This window comes from Staurois parvus, unplaced genomic scaffold, assembly GCF_062004578.1.
Source record: "Staurois parvus isolate SC_StPar_1 unplaced genomic scaffold, SC_StPar_1.0 ptg000432l, whole genome shotgun sequence".
Taxonomy (NCBI): Eukaryota; Metazoa; Chordata; class Amphibia; order Anura; family Ranidae; genus Staurois; species Staurois parvus.
In genome coordinates, this window is record NW_028318228.1 from 6,707,537 (window position 1) to 6,727,254 (window position 19,718).

At 42.1% G+C, this 19,718-nt stretch overlaps 1 protein-coding gene across 2 annotated transcripts in view; it reads right to left on the reverse strand.

The window, feature by feature from the left end:
* The window catches only part of SV2B (synaptic vesicle glycoprotein 2B), a 235,920-nt gene that overhangs the window by 160,864 nt on the left and 55,338 nt on the right, over positions 1-19,718 (reverse strand). Inside the window, exon 1 of one of the 2 annotated variants that reach the window (XM_089687652.1) lies at positions 18,348-18,623. The exons of the other annotated variant lie outside the window; for it this stretch is intronic. The gene's annotated coding sequence lies outside the window, so the exon portion shown is untranslated. Of the gene's footprint in view, positions 1-18,347; positions 18,624-19,718 lie in introns of those variants that run through there. 2 annotated transcript variants of the gene reach the window in all.

Genomic DNA, 19,718 nt, shown 5'->3' on the forward strand with positions numbered 1-19,718 from the left:
AAGAAGATGTTGGAATTGACCTCGAGATTGGCCGTGGTGGATGCTACTTGGAAAGCCTGCTCGACTATGGCCAATAGGAAGGCTCGAGATGTGGTGGCTACTGAACTTGATCTTCTTTCCACTATACAAGCTGAGAAGGCCTTACGTTGGGCCGGACATAGGTTTTACACAAGCGCTAATAAACCGGGGCCAATGTTGGCCAAGAAACTTAATTTGCTTGGTTGCATGCATAAACCTGTTCAACTTCGCATGAGGGGTGGTGGCCTCACCTCGGACCCTGTGAAGATTACTCATAGATTTGCGAATTTTTTGTCCTCTCTCTATCAAACATCGAACGCCTTTGTCGCCGAACATGCTGATAGCTTTTTTGCTGAGCTACGTCTACCCTCTTTATCAGACGCAGCCCGAGATGCCCTGAATGCGGATATCTCTGAATCTGAACTCTGCCAAGCCATCAAATCTTTGAAGGGCTCCAAGGCTCTAAGACCAGATGGGTTTTCTGGGCTCTATTATAAAAAATTTGCCACCGTTCTGGTTCCTCATTTGGTGGCCTTTTTCAATTCTTTGAAGCAGGGTTCCCGGCTTTCCTTGGAGTCTCTTCAGGCGCATATTACTATGATCCCTAAGAGACTGAAGATGCCTTTGACCAGCAAGCTTTCAGACCGATCTCGCTGCTAAATGTGGACTTGAAGATTCTGGGAAAGATTCTGAGCACCCGAATTAATAAGTATCTAATCTCACTTATTCATCGAGATCAGGTTGGCTTCGTTCCGGGGTGACAAGCTGCTGATAAGATCCGTAAAGTCATCCATCTCATTCATATTTTACATCGCCACAAGATACCAGGGTTTATTTTATCCCTAGACATTTATAAAGCGTTCGATTCACTTTCTTGGGAATACTTGACATATACGCTGTCTAGATGGGGGTTTGGTGACGCATTCCTGGCTTGGATCTCGGCTTTATATTCGTCTCCCTTGGCCTTTGTTAAATATGCAGGGTTTTTTTCCCCATCCTTCCCTATTTTCAGGGGCACAAGACAGGGATGCCCATTATCACCTGCTCTTTTTGTTCTCGCTCTTGAACCTTTAGCTGCAGCCATTCAAAATCACCCGGATATTTCTGGTGTCCCCTATGCCAGCATTCAATACAAGGCCAACTTCTATGCGGATGATGCCCTTTTGGTTTTAACCAATCCTCTCATCACTCTCCCCAATCTCCAGGCCATATTGGACCATTTCTCGACTATATTTGGCCTTTGCATCAATTTGTCTAAAACCACGGCATTGAATATTACGCTCCCTGCTGACCTGTTTGAACAGTTGCAGACTCAATTTTCCTACCGTTGGGCGTCCCATTCTCTGGCTGATCTTGGCGTTACTCTTACTTCCTCCTACTCTGCCTTATTTTCGGCCAATTATTACCCTTTACTGCAATCCGTTACTTCCCTGCTTCATTCTTGGCAGCTTCCTTCTTTATCATGGATTCGCCGGATACATGCTGTTAAGATGACTATTCTACCGAAGATCTTATACTTTTTCCGTACTCTCCCTATTCATGTCCCCGCGTCTTTTCTTTGTGTACTACAGAGCCGGATTCTCAGTTTTATTTGGGCTCGTAAACATCCCAGAGTGCCTAGAGCCACTCTGTATACCCATAGACTACAGGGAGGTTTGGGAGTTCCACACATTTCTAGATACTATTTGGTGGCTCAGATTTCCCAGTTCTCTATGCTTCATGCCATGACTGATATTCCATTGTGGGTACTCTTGGTATTACCCAACTGTTCTCCGCTTTCCTTAACTACATTGCTTTGGCTCCCACCTAAGTTGAGCCGTTCGGATTTGAGCCCTATTATGCTTCACAGTTTGAGAATGTGGGACTCTGTTAAATATTCGGGGAATTTAATTTCGTCATTCCTACCCCTTTTGCCAATCACTCATAATCCCTTATTTCCGCCAGGCCTAGAACATCCCTCTTCTTTCTCTTGGTGGACATCCCATGGCTTTGTTATTGTACACGATTTTCTGAGCACTCGTACGCTTCCATCTTGGGAGTCTCTTCGAGAATCCAGGGGAGTCCCGCCACGGGAATATTATCGGTATTTGCAATTGCGCCACTGGGTCCTATCCCTCCGTCGTACCACTACATATCCTTACCGCAAAACGCCCTTTGAGCTCATTTGTCAGCATTCCCCAGGGTCCCCTGGCCTTATTTCTGTAATATATGCCTCCCTTAACAGTAGGTCTTCCTCATCGCCCCTGTCTTATGTTTCTCAGTGGGAGTGAAATCTGGGCGCTTCGATTGCAGAGGAGGATTGGTGTAAGGCCTGGGGTACGGTGGCGAAATGTTCATTTAATACAGTCACTCTTGAGGCAGCCTACAAAGTTCTACTTCGGTGGTACTGGGTCCCGGCTCAGACTGCTCACTTTAATCCGAATGGTGGAGATAGGTGTTTCCGGAACTGTGGTCTACGTGAGGACGTCTTTCACATTTGGTGGTCGTGTCCACGATTGATCGGCTTCTGGTCTAGGGTTTTTGGTTTGCTTCAAACGCTATTTCATATTACGGTCCATAGGGATGCAAGGGTGGCCCTCCTGCATTGCCCAATTTTGGGTCTGCCTAAGTCTCAACAGAAATTGGCATATTACCTATTCATTTCGGCCAAACGTACTATAGCTCAAGTTTGGAGAACCCCTTCGGTAGTCTTCCAAGGGGTGAGGACTCGGATGAATGCTATGTTGTTCAATTAGCAGATGTCTAGCATTCTTCATGATTCTCATCCAAGATTCTTTAAGATTTGGGAACCTTGGATTCCTTACCATCCCTACCTCCTACTAGTTATGGCCTCCTATAGTCTCTGCTGGTGCTAGCCCGGATCCGTGATCCCTTTAGTTTCCCTTCTTTCATGTTTTCTTTCTGATTCCTTTTTGTTTTATTTTATTTTCTGTTTCTCTTTTCTTCTAATTTCTTCTCTTTTTTTCCAATATAATGTTGGATTACTGCTGCTATTTGGCTTGGCTGTTTACCGTCCCTTCTTGATGTCTTCGGACTTTTTGTTATTTGACTATTACAAGTCAGCAGGATGTTCCTGTTTATATGTTATTGTTCTGCTCTGCCCCTGCGAGGGTGTATTTTGAGCTTGCTATGTTCTTAAAAATCAAAACTTTCCTAATAAAAATATTGAAACATAAAATAGTTATACTTACTTTACTAGTTTATGTCCAGACAAAACATCCACCCAAATTACAGCTAAAAAAATCTGTATTTAGTTTCAGAATATTAATACCTGATTTTAGAATAAAATGTTTTTTAAGAACATGAAAAAATTGTACCAAGAGAAATAAGGTTATAGCAGCAGCATACAATCCTCTGCTGTAAACATCGCTACATGACATCATACATTATTTATCAAAGGACCACAATCCGTACATAAAACTGGGAAACAATCTACAGCCTGTCAGTTCTCTAGAAAATAAGCTACATTCTCTAAAACAACCTTGTTCATCCATTTTTACCCCAGAGTAACCTTTGAAATAAATGTTCAGGTCTATGAGAACAGCTGCTAAAAAAAATTAATTGGTGGTCAGTGGGACCTGACCATTGGTGGTCAGAATGCCACCGTTAGAAACAGCCATAAAGATCACTAGTGTTGTGGCTCTTTCACGTGGCATTGGCCCCAGAAATATGTAGGTACCTTCAAATGGGATGTAAATCAGCCACAGCTCAAGGAACGCCTAGCATCCTCTGGAGGAAACCTGGGTATGAAGCCAACTTAAAAGCCCAAGTCCAAGGCAGGTGCCTACCAAGGGTGCTGTAAGTAAGCAAGAGTTAGCTGCCCTGGTTAGGAAAGGATTATGTTTTGGGCCAGTAAGTTTTGGGCTGTTTGGATTTCTGTCCTCCACCCTGGTTTTCTTATAAAAAGGGGGAAGGCAGGGCTCAGGGACTGCATGCAGGACCAAATGGGAACAAGAAGGTCCAGATCACAGCAAAGGATGTAAACCGAGGGAATGTTTACCTTCTACCCTTAAGGTATGCTCCATTAATGGACTCAGGTATGCTTGGGCAGCCAAAGGACAGTCAGTTAGGTAGACTGTGTTTGCACTTTATTCTGTAAAGCTGCAGAAGTACTCAGTAAAGTTATGGAAAGGTTTTGAAACCTGGTCTGGAATTACTCAAGGGGTGCTGGTGGAACATGGTGTATTAGAAGAACAGGGCCTGGAAGCACTCACGGGGTAAAGGAGGGAGGCCACCACAGAAAGTGTTAATTCAGCTGGAAAGCCCAAGAAGCAGGAAAGTAATTGCCATGGGTAACCTTGAACTGGTGAAAGTGTATGGCAGCCACCCAACAAGCAGGGTAGGTGGCACAGATGATAGGTCCTCCAGTAGCGAGAAGGGTCAATGTTCCACCTCCCTTCCTTAGCGACTTGTTCCCCAAAAAATTAACTGGGACTGAACCTGCAATACTGAGACCCCACGAACCTGTCCTTATGGTACGGGAGAGAGAATGCGTTAAAGAGTGCAAGCATGAGGTCTGCTATAGGTGCACAATGGAACCTCATGTTTTCACTGGGAGTGAGGTACACTGGACTGCTGGAGAGGGCATGGGCTCAGGAGTGTCCCTCCTAAATGCAACATACATCAAGCAAAGGTGTGTAGTGACATGAGACAGAATGCGTTACAAAGGAACTCTGTGTGGTATATCATTGTACTTGGTGCAGGGCCCATCTCTAATCCAGGGTACTGCTTTAATGTTGATTTTCAAGTGATCGCGGCCCTGGTCCCGGACATTGAGGGGAGCATGCGTGAGAGGAGAGGTACCCCTACATGTGCAGGCGTGGAGACCCCGCCAACACAGACAAAACTTGACCTTTGTCCACTATGCGAAAAAATATGTAGTTGCATACAGCTGCATGTAAAAGCCATACTACCTAATAAAGGTTCCTTTTTGAAATGCGGTCCCTAGCTATAGTCCAACAGTGGTCCCATTCAGGCATGCCTGTCCTCAGTGTATATATACTGTATGTGCCTTGCAAAGGAAATGTGGCTTCCATATATATATATATATGTATATATATATATATATATATATATATATATATATATGCAAGTTTAAGCACGTTGTTGAGGCAGCTTGTATGTTTGCTGAAAACTGTATTGTATTGGTCTTGTATTTAAATCTCCCCAATGTAGACGCAGAAAGCCATGGAATCTGATATAGGTTCCAATATTGGCCATATACTGTTCAAATCTAGGTCAGCTCCCAATGAGCCAGCTAAAATTCACTTAGTGGGTGGCCATGTGAGCCCCCCTTCCACCTGACATTCTTCAATTGAAAAACAGATTGTTTGCTGCACAGCAGATGCATCCAATCAGCTGCAACTATTGCTTGGGTATTCTGACAGTTGTTGAAGGTGGCTATCAGAATACAATAAGCTCAGTGGGAGATTTGCGCTGTATATTAGGCTGAATGAAAAAGAATCTTATAATGTATGGCCAGCTTAAAGGAGAAGTATAGCCAAAGCTCCTAGGGATCACAGGAGTGCAATATCTTCTACACTCCTGTGACCAGTTTCCAGCCCACAATGGGCTAAAGCCCACTGTTGGCTGATGTCACAGAGTCGGTGAAGGCTTACCAGGTGATCTCCCGAGAGCTTGAACCACCACCTCATCCCTTTAAAAACACATATTAATTACACAGGTTCTGAAGGCTGATTTAATCCAGGAAAGGCACTGCGAGTTTAATTACCACTTTAATCAGCCTCAGAACCTGTGTAATTAATATGTGTTCGGTTTTAAAGGGATGAGGTGGCAACCCAAGTCTACAGCTCAGCACTCCAGGGATTCCTGGAGAGACAGAGCAGAGAGCCAATGACTGACAGGTTCTCTGCTCACTGAGACCTGAGTGATCAGCATTGACTGATCGCTCAGTTCTCAGTCATAGACTTGGTGGGGTACTGATGCTGCATCCACCTAGGTGAGTATATATTTTTTTTATTGTTAACCCATACTTCTCTTTTAAAGCAGTTATAAACCCTTACATATGCCCTCCAAAGTTACTAGCTTCAGGTGATAAATGTAGATGAAACAAATCCTCCTACATAACTTGTACCTGTTTTTCTGCAGACCTCTTTTCTCCAGAACCATTCAAAACACACAGATCAAAGACTATTTCTGTGTTTCCAGAGACAGGGAGCAGGGTGTCTGATGTCACAAACTGCACTTAATCTGAGACCTGAGTGGAGGAAATTAACAACACCCCCCCCCCCAAAGTCAGAAGTGACTTGTACAGATAGCAGAGGAAGGAGAGGGCAGATAAGACTCACATTAAGTGCTATAGATTGAGGTGAGTACACAGTATAGAAGAATTTGCTTTGTTCAATTGTCATTTCAGAGATTTACAACCAATTTAACCTTTCACTTTTCCATTGAAATTGTCACAATTTAATTTAGCTGGAGTTGAGTTCATCTGTATTGCCTCTCTAAGAAAAAAAGCACAATTAGAACATGTAAGAATAAGTAGAATGTAAGGATTTTACACATTTGAAACTGTGTGAACTGAAATAAGCACAGATGGCTGAACTTACAGCACTCTCTGTATATTCTCAACCCATCTGACCTAATTGCACTTGTTCTCCCTGAAGAAGGCTAGGAACTATTTCGGTGTATGTGTGATGAATAATTTAGGATAAAGAAGAAGCATGATGATGTCAGCGTTTGTAACAGAACTGAGGCTGACAATTCTATCATTTTACATGCTCTGCTGCAAGAAATCACAGTGTCATATTCTACTCAGGTGTTAGCTACAATCTGCTTAGAAGCTCCAAAATGTCCCTAATCCACCAGCAAAATGCCAGATACTTACAATACATCATCTCCTCTCCTGTGCTGAAATTACCTACTCTGATTTCACTGCACAATGTGGCCTTCTCACAGTGTCTTTAGAAGCTGCAGCAAGTCAGATAGAGCCCACCTCATTTCTTACTTGGAAAATTTCCAGCATCATAGGGCTTTCCTCCCCAGCTTGACCATTCATGGTCCACCCTTTTCATTCACTGGATTTTGGCTCTTTTAATCATGGGACATCACAGTGGCTAAGTGGTTAGCACTTCCACCTAGCAGCCCTAGGGTCATCTGTTTGAATCCCACCACAGCACTACCTACCTGGAATTTGCATGTTCTCCCTGTGCCTGTGTGGGTTTCCTCCGGGTATTCCAGTTTCATCCCACACTCCAAAAACATGCCGGTAGGTTAATCGCAACCACAGCATCACCTGCCTGGAGTTTGCATGTTCTCCCTGTGCCTGCATGGGTTTCCACCCACACTCCAAAGACATGCTGGTAGGTTAATTGGAACCTGTCTAAATTGGCCCTAGTATGTGTATGTATGACTGTGTAGATTGTATACCCAATGAGGATTAGGGACTGATGTGAATGTACAATATATATGTAAAGTGCTGTGTAAATTGATGGCGCTATGTAAGTACCTGAAATAAATAATAATAATAATAATAATAATTGGAACCTGTCTAAATTGTCCCTAGTATGTGTATGTATGAATGTGAGTTAGGAACCTTAGATTGTAAGCTCCTTGAGGGCAGGGACTGATGTGAATGTGCAATAAATATGTAAAAGACCTCCTACTCTCTAGTTCCCTGATCTCCTCCTCCCATGCCCGTCTCCAGAACTTCTCCAGGGCCTCCCCCATCCTCTGGAATTCCCTACCCCAATCCATCAGACTATCACCTACTCGCCTCACCTTTAGTCGCACCCTGAAAACCCATCTCTTCAGGGAAGCCTACCCCACCCTCAGCTAATTGCCGCTCTCCTCCACTCTTCCTACCACTCCATCCCCCACAGCTATTTCTTCCTGTACCACTATCCCCTCCCTCCTAGATTGTAAGCTCCAAGGAGCAGTGCCCTCGAACCCCTCGTGTATTGAATCGTTTTGTTACTGTACTGTCTTCTGTACTGTCTCCCATTGCAATGTGCAGAGCTGAGCAAACTGTTGGCACTATATAAATACTGTATAATAATAATAATAATAATAAAAGCGCTGCGTAAATTGACAGCGCTATATAAGTACCTGTAATAATTATTATTAATAATAATAATTGGCTCCTGCTAAATTGGCCCTAGTATGTGTATGTATGAATGTGAGTTAGGGACCTTAGATTGTATACTCCTTGAGGGCAGGGACTGATGTGAATGTACAATATATATGTAAATTGACTCCGCTATATAAGTACCTGTAGTAATGGAGGCTTTGCATCACACGTGGGTGTTACGTAGGAAATCCTCCCAAGAGGCAACCGAATGCCTGCTTTAGGGCTGGGTGTTCTTGGGAGGAGTACTGAGGCAAGATGCTGTGATTTTTTAGGAGACTATTTACAGCACCCTGCCAGTCCCTTTCAACAGCCATGGATTGCCTGGATTGCACAGAGATGCACAGAGACACAGTGATGACATACTAAATATCTAAAGTCTAGTACACTCTATGAGAAAATCAGATGACCGATTGTCCAATTTTCCACGAAAGCACAAATCATGATGTATTGGGAATGGTATTGAGCTGTAAGGAAATTCTTCGCTGAAAACCCATATGGAAGAAAACTATATTTGAAAAATATTGCAAGCATAGTCTTTCCAAATATATTGACATATATTTGAAATACTACAATTTTGGCCATATTCAATATATTTCAAAATATATTTCAATAACTATATATACTGTATGTTGAAATGCATTTTTATTACAAAATATATGAAAAATATTTTATATGTTAAAAAAAATCATATTTTTTTTACATAAAAAAGTCATTTTAACATATATTTTTACATATATTTGTAAATGCATTCAAAAAATGTAGATTTGTATTTTTAAAAGATATACAGTATATTTGAAAATTTATTTTTACAAATATTTTTCATATATTTTGTAATAAAAACGCATTTCAACATACAGTATATATATTTATAGAAATATATTGGATATGACCAAAATTGTAGTATTTCAAATATATGTCAATATATTTGGGAAGAATATTTTTTAAATATATTTCAAATATATTTTTCTTCCATGTGGGAAAGGAAAACATAGCTATATACTAGCGTAGTAGAAGTGTAGGGTCGCTTCTGGTCATGTGCGTTTTTTTTCTATTTGATTACTTCCGTATGATTACTGCACACATTACCTGAAAATCAGACTTTGTGTTCATGGCTGATAAAAATTTTGTAGCTTGCACCCTCGGTTTTTGCCATCTGAAAAGTCGGAATCAGCTGTCGAAAGCACTAAACTAATGATCAGATAATCGGCTGAAATTTTCGCACAATTTTCTTTTCATGTGTGGCCCTAAGAAAGGGTATGGAATTATACCTACTGGCACATTCGGCAGGTCTAGTAGCGGGGCAAGTGCTTTGCAACTACTCACACTGCACGCGGTTGTGATGTACTAGTGCGGAGTTCAGCAGGCAGTGAGGAGGCAATACAACGAACACCTCCCCACTGCCTGTCAAATGTTCTCTGAAGAACGATCTGAATGAGGATCGCTCTTCAGCGACCACAGCAAATGTGAACAAGCTCGTAGACAGACAGTCCTAGTTTAGATATACCTATGAGGGTATCAAAGTTCAGCTAATTCCTAAACATACTATAATATACATTTGGCATGAATCAGTAGACATCTAGCCTCCAACATTAGACCGTAGAGAGTGACAACAATCATTGACTCTCCTCCTTGCTTCTTGCACACTGGCAGGCAGTAATTGCTTGCATCTTCTCTCCATCTCCCGCTAGCAGTATGCCAAGAGTCCTGTAAGCTTACAGCATACAAAGATAGCAGGAGGTTGTATGATAGAACATTGCCATTAAATGCCTATTTAGGATAGAGGCTGTGTTTAAAATATCTAATTGAGCCCTCATTTATCTCCAGTCCTCAGCTGGCACCAACCAGCAATGCTTTTATTGCTGGTTGCAAAATATTGTCTCTGTTGGGGCTCATTTAGACTTGCAGTTGGGAGGTGTTAAAAACATGCGGATGAGCCATATCCCCCCCCCCCAACTGTCCCTCTTTTAGTTGAAAAGGCAGTGGACTGGTGCTTGTCTACGGTTCTTGTTGCATCCAACAGGCACTGAGCTCGCCAAATGCGACCTAAATGGGGACACACTGCAAACATCCTTCAACTGTGTGCAATGCGAATGATCAAGCTGCGTTGGTGAGGCATTTTCAACGTTAAAACAGGAGGCGAGGAGGCAACATACCACCGCCTCACCACTTGCCATGCACCTCTGAAAAGCAATCTGAACAGGGAGACGCAAGTCTAAACTTAGCGCTTGTCTGATCACTTTGAAGGAGGTCACTTAAATATTTCTCCTATTATTATTATACAGTATTTATAAAGCGCCAATAGTTCGCTCAGCGCTGTACATTACAAAGGGGGACAGAACATGTGACAGAACAATACCAATACAATGCAAAACATGAGGGGATTGAGGGCCCTGCTCTTTGGAGCTTACAATCTAGGATTCTGTATGGAAAACGTAACCCACTAGCAGCCAGAAGGACCGAAGTTTGGAAACATATTGGTAGAATGTGCTGAGCATTTTTATGACGGCTGGGGGGATTAAAATTTTTAAGAGAAGTATAGCTGACATTTCAGGAACCTAACAGGATCAATGTAGCGAAGCAGATTCTTGCAGAATAAAGTTAATCATGTGAAGTTTTAGTACACAACCCATCAACAGTCCTTAAAGTGAACATGGACTTAAGCAGTATATATATATACACACACACACATACACACACATATACAGTACATACTGCTCAAGAAGATTAAAGGAACACAAATTTAATCAGAGTATAGCATCAAATCAATTAAACTCCTGGGATATTGATCTGGTCAGTTAAGTAGCAGAGGGGGTTGTTAATCAGTTTCAGCTGCTTTAGTGTTAAAGAAATTATAGGTGCACTAGAAGGGCAACATTGAAACAACCACCAAAACAGGAATGGTTTTACAGGTGGAGGCCACTGACCTCTGACTTTCCCTACTCATCTTTTCTGACTGTTTTTCACTAGTTTCGCATTTGGCTAGGGTCAGTGTCACTACTGGTAGCAAGGAGGAACAGGATAAGCACTGTCAGAGCCCTACAAAATGACCTGCAGCAGGCCACTGGTGTGAATGTCTCTGACCAAACAATCAGAAACAGACTTATTGAGGGTGGCCTGAGAGCCCAACGTCCTCTAGTGGGCCCTGTGATCACTGCCCGGCAACATAGAGCTCGATTGGCATTTGCCACTGAACACCAGAATTGGCAGCTCTGCCACTGCCGCCCAGTGCTTTTCACAGATGAGAGCAGGTTCACCCTGAGCACATGTGACATATGTGAAAGGGTCTGGAGAATCCGTGGAGAACATTATGCTGCCTGTAACATCGCTCAGCATGACCGTTTGGTGGTGGGTCAGTGATGGTCCGGGGAGGCATATCCATGGAGGGACGCACAGACCTCTACAGGCTAGTCAATGGCACCCTGACTGCCATTATGTATTGGGATGAAATCCTTGGACCCACTGTCAGCACCTACACTGGTGCAGTGGGTCCTGGGTTCCTCCTGGTGCAGTGGGTTCTGGGTTCCTCCTGGTGCAGTGAGTCCTGGGTTCCTCCTGGTGCACGACAATGCCTGGCCTCATGTGGCGAGAGTATGCAGGCAGTTCCTGAAGGATGAAGGAATGGATACCATTGAATGGCCCCCACACTTGCCTGACCTAAATCCAATAGAACACCTCTGGGATATCATGTTTCGGTCCATCCAACGCCGCCAGGTTGCACCTCAGACTGTCCAGGAGCTCAGTGATGCCCTGGTCCAGATCTGGGAGGAAATCCCCCAGGACACCATCAGTCGTCTCATTAGGAGCATGCCCCGACCTTGTCAGTCATGCATACAAGCACATGGGGGCCATACAAACTACTGAGGACCATTCTGAGCTGCTGCAATGAAATTTCAGCAAAATGAACTAGCCTGCTTCATATTTTTTTCACTTTAATTTTCCGGGTATCTTTCAATTCAGCTCTCTGTAGGTTGATAATTTTCATTTCCATCAAACAATGGGGCATCCTTATGCTCCTAACACATTACCCAGTCCATATCAGCGTAGATATCCAGCATATTTTTCCCCATTGAGATCTGATGTGTTTTCAAAGTGTTCCTTTAATTTTTTTGTGCACTCGGATTCCATTTTTTTCCGTGTCAAAACCTAATTGAACAAACTGAAGTTAGAAGCTGACTGGCCACCATGCACAGCTGCACCAGATTATGCACATGCCAGGTTTGGTAAATTAACCCCACTGTGTCTCTGGTGGCTAGTCTTATGAGATTTGGGATGAACTTTGGGGACCTCTGCTGTGCTGCTTACTGTTTTCCTGGCTGGAGAAAAAGCTGTACCTGTGGACCCAAAGCACAAAGCTTCCCCTGCATTTGCTGCATTCATTCTGTGAATCTGAGCCTCTCCTGCTGCTGTTTGATTTTTCCCCAGCAACCATCATACCACCAATGGTCAGGCAGGCAGATATGGCACAAGGAAGCAAAAGCCCTGCCATTACCATGGTGGTCTTGGACATGCAGAGAAAATGGCAAAAATATAGTAAGAGCTCAGTCAGATGGGCACTTAGCCCAATGCAGTGTGAAGTAGACATGTGCAATTCATTTTGTTACAAACTGAAATTCAGACAAAATTTTCACGATGTATCTGAATTTCCAAACCTGAAATAAATTATAACAAAACTAATTATTCAAATTAAAAAAAGAATTTGAAACTGAAAGTGAATTTGAATAAAAATAAATTGGAATTCAAAATGGAAACATATTGAAATAAATACAATAAGGTATAAAAGTAAAATGAGATGATGATTCCTACTTAGGCTGCTGAATAGAATGGAATGAAACAGAACAGAATAGAAAGTAATACAATAAAACAGAATGGAATAGAAAAGAAAATAAAAGAATGGAATAAAACAGAATGCAACAGTGCTAGAAAAGTACCTGAAATAAATAAATAAAAAGAATAGAATAGAAAATAAAATAATAGAATAGAAAATAAAAGAAAAGAATACAATTAAACATAGAACAGATCAGAATAGAATAGAATAAAATAGAATGAATAGAGCTGTCTTCAGAAACTTGAATTTCAAAATTCAAATTTCCAAATAAGAAATATTGAATTTTGAATCAATTTGAAAATAACAAACAAATATATGAAACAAATTTGAATATACAAAATGAATTCCGAAAACAAATCATCCCAACATAACGAATATGATGAAGCAAAATGAATAACTTCAAACAAACATCACATCTCTAGTGTGAAGAGCCCTTTGTTGATCTTTATGTACTATAGCAGAGTTTGATGAGTTCACGGCCCCCAACACAGAGCCTGTGTACCTAGACACCCTTGCAAATAAGCCCCAAGTCAACTATGGGAAAAGATCAGCTGAACATAGTCCACAGGCAACACTGGCACATAATGCTTTCTCCTCTACTTGGCATGTTTGAGTTGTTTCCACAGTTCAGTTCCTCTGTGAAGATACTTGAGGTGATCAGAGCCTTACTAGTGCACTTGGAACAGAAACAAGCTTTGGAGTGTACTCCCTTCTTCAAAGTCCAAGTACTAATGCTTGGACATTGAAGAAGAGGACACACCCTGAAAGCTTCACCCGAAACTTTGAATGTTAGTGCAAATAAAGAAAGTATCACAGACAGTACTCAGATTTTTCTTTAAAAAAACAATTCATCCAAAGCCAGTATAGAGTATATCAAATTCTGGGTGAACTTCAGCGCTTTGAATCACTGAAAGGCTTCTTCTCAAGGCCAGTAGTAGCACAACCTAAGCACAGCTCCTTCCTTGGTTCAGGTAACAGGGATTAGACACAGCAGGATTTTGTCCTCAGGTCCCAGCCAATGATTCATGGCTGGGACCTGCTAATCTGCTGTGTCCAACAGGGGCGGACTGACAACTCATGGGGCCCCCGGGCAATAGGGGATCATGAGGCCCCTGTGTCCTATCCCAAACTCAAAAAAGCCTATGAAAAAGGTACCAGGGGCATCTCATGGGGCTCCCTACTGACCCCAGGCACTCGGGCAGTGCCCAAGTTTCCAAATGATCAGTCCGCCCCTGATGTCCAATCACAGCCTAGAGCCCTGTGTTGACAAACATCACAGGGCTTTGTGCAAAGGATACAATCTTTTGTTTCTTCTCCCTGCACAGCAGGGAGAAGAATCAAATAGATTTTTAGTAGGCACACACTTATCCCCTTGATTACCCCAAGATGTTAGACCCTTCCCAGCCAGTGTCATTAGTACAGTGACAGTATATAGTATTATCACTGATCACCGTAATAGTTTTGCTGGTGATGTCAGTGTCAGTAAGGCTCAGTTCACACTAGCTTTGTCAGCAGGTGTCAGACAGGCATTTCTCAAACGCCTATGAAAATTCTGCACATGGCAGCACACAGTGCTGTTCACACTGAAGTGTTAGCGTCGTGGCAAAACTGACGCCTCGTGTTGAGTCAGAAGGAGTTGAAGCCGTTTGCGGTGTGGTTGCGAGGCGGTAGCGGAGCGTTAATACCATTTAACTTCATTATAGGCGTTTGTGGTGCGGTTTTAACGCTTGGCAAATGCCTATGAACCGCCTCAAAGCCACGCATAGGGCGTTTGGAGAGTGTTTGTGGAGTGTTAAAAACGCTTCCTAAATGCCTGTCTAATGCCTGTCAAACGCTATAGGGGCATTTGGCAAGAGTTAGAAATAAAGTCAAGTGTGAACGAGCCCTTACTCAGTTCCCACGTATTTTCAGTTAGTGTCAGATTGCCCTCCGCACTATCCTAGTCCCACTATAAGTTGCTGATCACCGCCATTACTAGTATAAAAAAATGTAATAAACATAAATTCCAGTATATATACAGTTGCAAGAAAAAGTATGTGAACCCCTTGGGATTACGTGGAGTTTTGCATGAATTGGGCATAAAATGTGCTCTGAACGTCATCTAAGTCACAACAATAGAAGAACACAGTCTGCTGAACATAATACTACACAAACATTAGATGTTGCATGGTTTAATTGCACATAACATGTAAACATTCACAGTGCAGGGAGGAAAAAGTATGTGAACCTTTGGACTTAATAACTGGTTGACCCTCCTTTGGCAGCAATAACCTCAACCAAACGTTTCCTGTAGTTGCAGATCACACCTGCACAACGATCTGGAGTAATTTTGGACCACTCCTCTTCACAAAACTGTTTCAGTGTAGCAATATTGTTGGGATGTCTGGTGTGAATCGCTGTCTTAAGGTCATGCCACAGCATTTCAATTGGGTTGAGGTCAGGACTCTGAATGGGCCACTCCAGAAGGCATATTCTGTGCTGTTGCAGCCATTGTTTTGTTGAATTACTTGTATGCTTTGGGTCATTGTCCTGTTGCATCACCCATCCTCTGCGGAGCTTCAGTTGGTGGACGGGTGGTCGTACGTTTTCCTGCAAAATGTCTTGATAAACTCTGGAATTCATTTTCCCATCAATGACAACAATCCGTCCAGGCCCTGAGGCAGCAAAGCAGCCCCAAACCATGATGCTCCCTCCGCCATGTTTTACAGTGGGGATGAGGTTTTGATGTTGGTGTGCTGTGCCTTTTTTTCTCCAAACATAGTGTTGTGTGTTCTTCCCAAACAACTCAATCTTGGTTTCATCTGTCCACAGTATATTTTGCCAGTAGTGCTGTGGAACATCCAGGTGCTCTTTTGCAAACTTCAAACGTGCTGCAATATTCTTTTTGGACAGCAATGGCTTCCTCCGTGGTGTCCTCCCATGTACTCCATTCTTGTTTAATGTTTTCCTTATTGTAGATGTGTCAACAAAAATGTTAGCATGTGCCAGAGATTTCTGTAGTTCTTTAGCTGACACTCTGGGATTCTTCTTTACCTCATGCAGCATTCTGTGCTGTGCTCTTGCAGTCATTTTTACAGGATGACCACGCCTAGGGAGAATAGCAACAGTGCTAAACTTTCTCCATTTGTAGACAGTCTATCTTACCGTGGACACATGAACATCAAAGCTTTTGGAGATACTTTTGTAACCCTTTCCAGCTTCATGCAAGTCAACAATTCTTGATCGTAGGTCTTCTGAGACCTCTTTTCTGCGAGGCATGGTTCACATCAGACAGTGCTTCTTGAAACCAGTAAACCCAAAACACATGTGTGTTTTTTAAGTGCAGGACAGCTGTCAGCAACACATCCAATATCATCACACTGATTGGAGTCAAGGTTGGCTCACTCCTGGCTCCAATTAGCTCTGGCAGAAGTCATTAAGCTAGGGCCTCACATACTTTTTCCTCCCTGCACTGTGATTGTTTACATGTTATGTGCAATTAAACCATGGCAACATCTAATGTTTGTGTAGTATTATGTTCAGCAGACTGTGTTCTTCTATTGTTGTGACTTAGATGACGTTCAGAGCACATTTTATGCCCAATTCATGCAAAACTCCACGTAATCCCAAGGGGTTCACATACTTTTTCTTGCAACTGTACCATAGTTTGTAGACACTATAACTTTCACACAAACCAATCAATATACACTAATTGGATTTTGTTTCTTACCAAAAACATGTAGCAGAATACATTTTGGGCTAAATTTATGAACAAATGTGGGGTTTTTTTTCATGTTTTATTGGATATGTTTTATAGCAGAAAGTAAAAAGAATTTTGTTTCAAAATGTTTGGTCTTTTTTATATAATAAGAAAAAAGAAACCCAGTGGTGATCAAATACCACCAAAAGAAATCTCTAATTGTATGAACAAAATTATATAAATTTCATTTGGGTACAAATGCATGACTACGCAACTATCAGTTAACGTGCTAAATAGCAGAATAAATGGCCTGGTCATGGTAAAACCTTCTGGAGCTCAAAATGGATAAAGTCAAGAAGTGTTTCTTTGGATTTGCTGAATTGGAAAGTTATATTTGGCTGGGAGGTTTAGTGACATTTTAACATCAGGCTGATTGCTGTTCATTGTATACAACAGTTATTTTAATCTTATAAAGTCTACTGGAAAATAATTCATGCAATTCATCATTGTAAGTACCAGAAGGCAGATCAATGCCCAATCTATATTCTTTAATTAGACTATTAGCAGGAACCTCTGCCCTTAGGTTAGTACTGGTCACGCTAACAGGGAAATCAGAAGTCAAAGCCATGATCCTGTACTGTCCTATAAAGCAGAGAGAGTGAGACCCAGACTGTCAATTAAGGGGTTAAACTTCCATTCATAAAGACGGTAAGACACAGAAGGCGTTTTCATAGGTCTAGTCGGCACACACACCCAGACTACATTTCTCTATCCAATTAGCGGCTGGTAGCAGCACTGAGACCAGCAAATGCAAGGTAATAGCGAATATTATACTTCATTGCCTTGAAGATCAAACCAGCAGTCCATTTAAAGATCTAACCTGCAGTTCATTCTGTAGGTAAAAACTGTGCTCTGTATGTCTTGTCTCATGTAGATAATTGGTACTGGAGGAGGAGGTTGCAAAAAATCAAAAAACGAGGAGGAACAAGGTTGTTTCTGGATGCTATTGTTAATCATGAGATATTTAATTTTGTAATTTTTGGATTTTCATGGTTGGAGCAAAAAAGGAATCTGATGCATTGACATTCAATACAGCCATGACATACAATACACCCATGACATACTGTACAATTATCAGTAGAGGAACACTGCAGCATCCTTGGTAAAGTAACAATTTAAGGACATCTTCTCTAATGAGGCATCGTTCACACTCCCCTCCTCCCTCACTCCTGATAAATGAATCCTGAATCTCTCAGCTCCACTTCATCCATCCCACGCACTGAATTCAAATTATTAATATTTCATACTACTGACCTAATTAAAAAAAAAACACCAATGTGGACACCGAGATGTACCTATTAACACATTGTTTTCATGGACTAGGGGGAAAACTTTTTACATTTTGAGTCCAAAAATATTTACCTTTCATAGTGAAGGTTATCTACACAGCAGATGGGTTCCAAGCTTAACCAACCGCTAAGGTTAAATACATAAAAGCTCTACTCCCTTAACCTAATATACTTATTTTTGAATTCTTATCGACTGTATCCTGCGGAATACTCCCTTTCTAAGTAGTCGTATTAGTAGCAAGGTACATTATTTACTAGAAATACAAACCACTCTAAACTAAGGGTTCAGGGATGAAGGAGTCAACCTGAGCATATGTCTTGTTCATAACCTGGATGAAAGACACAGAAAAATAAAAGAAATACAAAGATAGAAACTGAGATTCTTACCAGTTCTAAGGAATAATGAATTCCACGGATCTGGGGATTCCACCTTTTTTTTTAATCTTCAGGTGCCATTGAAAGAGGTCCTTTGGAGGCTGCTGTGCCCCGGGCAATCACAAGCATAAGATTAAGTGTACAAGCTCTTGAGAAGCAAGCCGATCATCCCAGTGTAATAGTATATCCAGGCAGCACCGTGATACGAGAAATGGAAGAGTCCATCAGCCAGTATAGAGCGCACACACACAAACGCATAAAACAAGCACTGATGCTCAGGGGAGGCAGGCAGGGACTGGAGGACCAGATGGAAGGAGGGGGAGGAGGAATGCTAACATGACAGATGTGATGACTTTTAAGTTGAAGAGAAAACTGATGATGCACAACGTACAACAGGACTGAAAGTGAATATTAGGATAAACAAATGAGATATTTTAAGCTGTTCAAAAACACGTTGACGCGCTTGGTAATTATATTTTAATAATATGGCCGTACGTAGTGCTGATTTAAAAAGGATGCCAATTTAAGATGCTGCTGATTACGGCATTTCTAAACACAAGAACACAAGATACAAATGATTTATACATCCTATAGTACACATGCAGGGGATCTTCTTTTTCTTTTACAGGTCTGCTTAATATTGCTATAATTTTTGCAAGTAGACATTTTGAGGATAGAGTTAAGTAAATAAGTAAAAAAATCCACTGAAAACTCAGTTTATCCAATTTGCTGAGAGAATAAAAGCCGCCAGGCTCACACAAACAAAGCTTTCTTTTGATGGTATTTATCATCACTGGGTTTTTTATTTTTAATTATATAAACACTTTATTATACACTTTATTATACACTCCCTTGGCTACAGAGATTCTGCTCTCTCCTGGCTCTTGTCCTATCACAACGCTCCTTCAGCGTTACCTATAACGCTACCACCTCCCCTTCTCTCCCCCTCTCTGTTGGGGTCCCTCAAGGTTCTGTCCTCGGGCCCCTTCTCTTCTCCATCTACACCTCCTCCCTTGGACAACTCATACACTTTCACAGCTTCAACTACCACCTCTATGCCGATGACACGCAAATCTACCTCTCTACCCCTTGCCTCACCCCCTCAGTCTCCGCCCGAATCACAAGCCTACTGAACTACATATCAGATTAGATGTCGCTCCACTTCCTTAAACTGAACCTCTCCAAAACCGAGCTCCTAGTCTTCCCCCCAGCCCGGACACCACCCCCCACTGACTTCTCCATCACATCCAACAATGCCACCATCAGGCCCGCCCCGAAGGCCAGAGTACTTGGTGTCATTCTGGACTCCAATCTATCCTTCCAGCCCCAAGTCCAATCACTCACAAACTCATGCAGACTCCACCTCCGCAACATCGCCAAAAT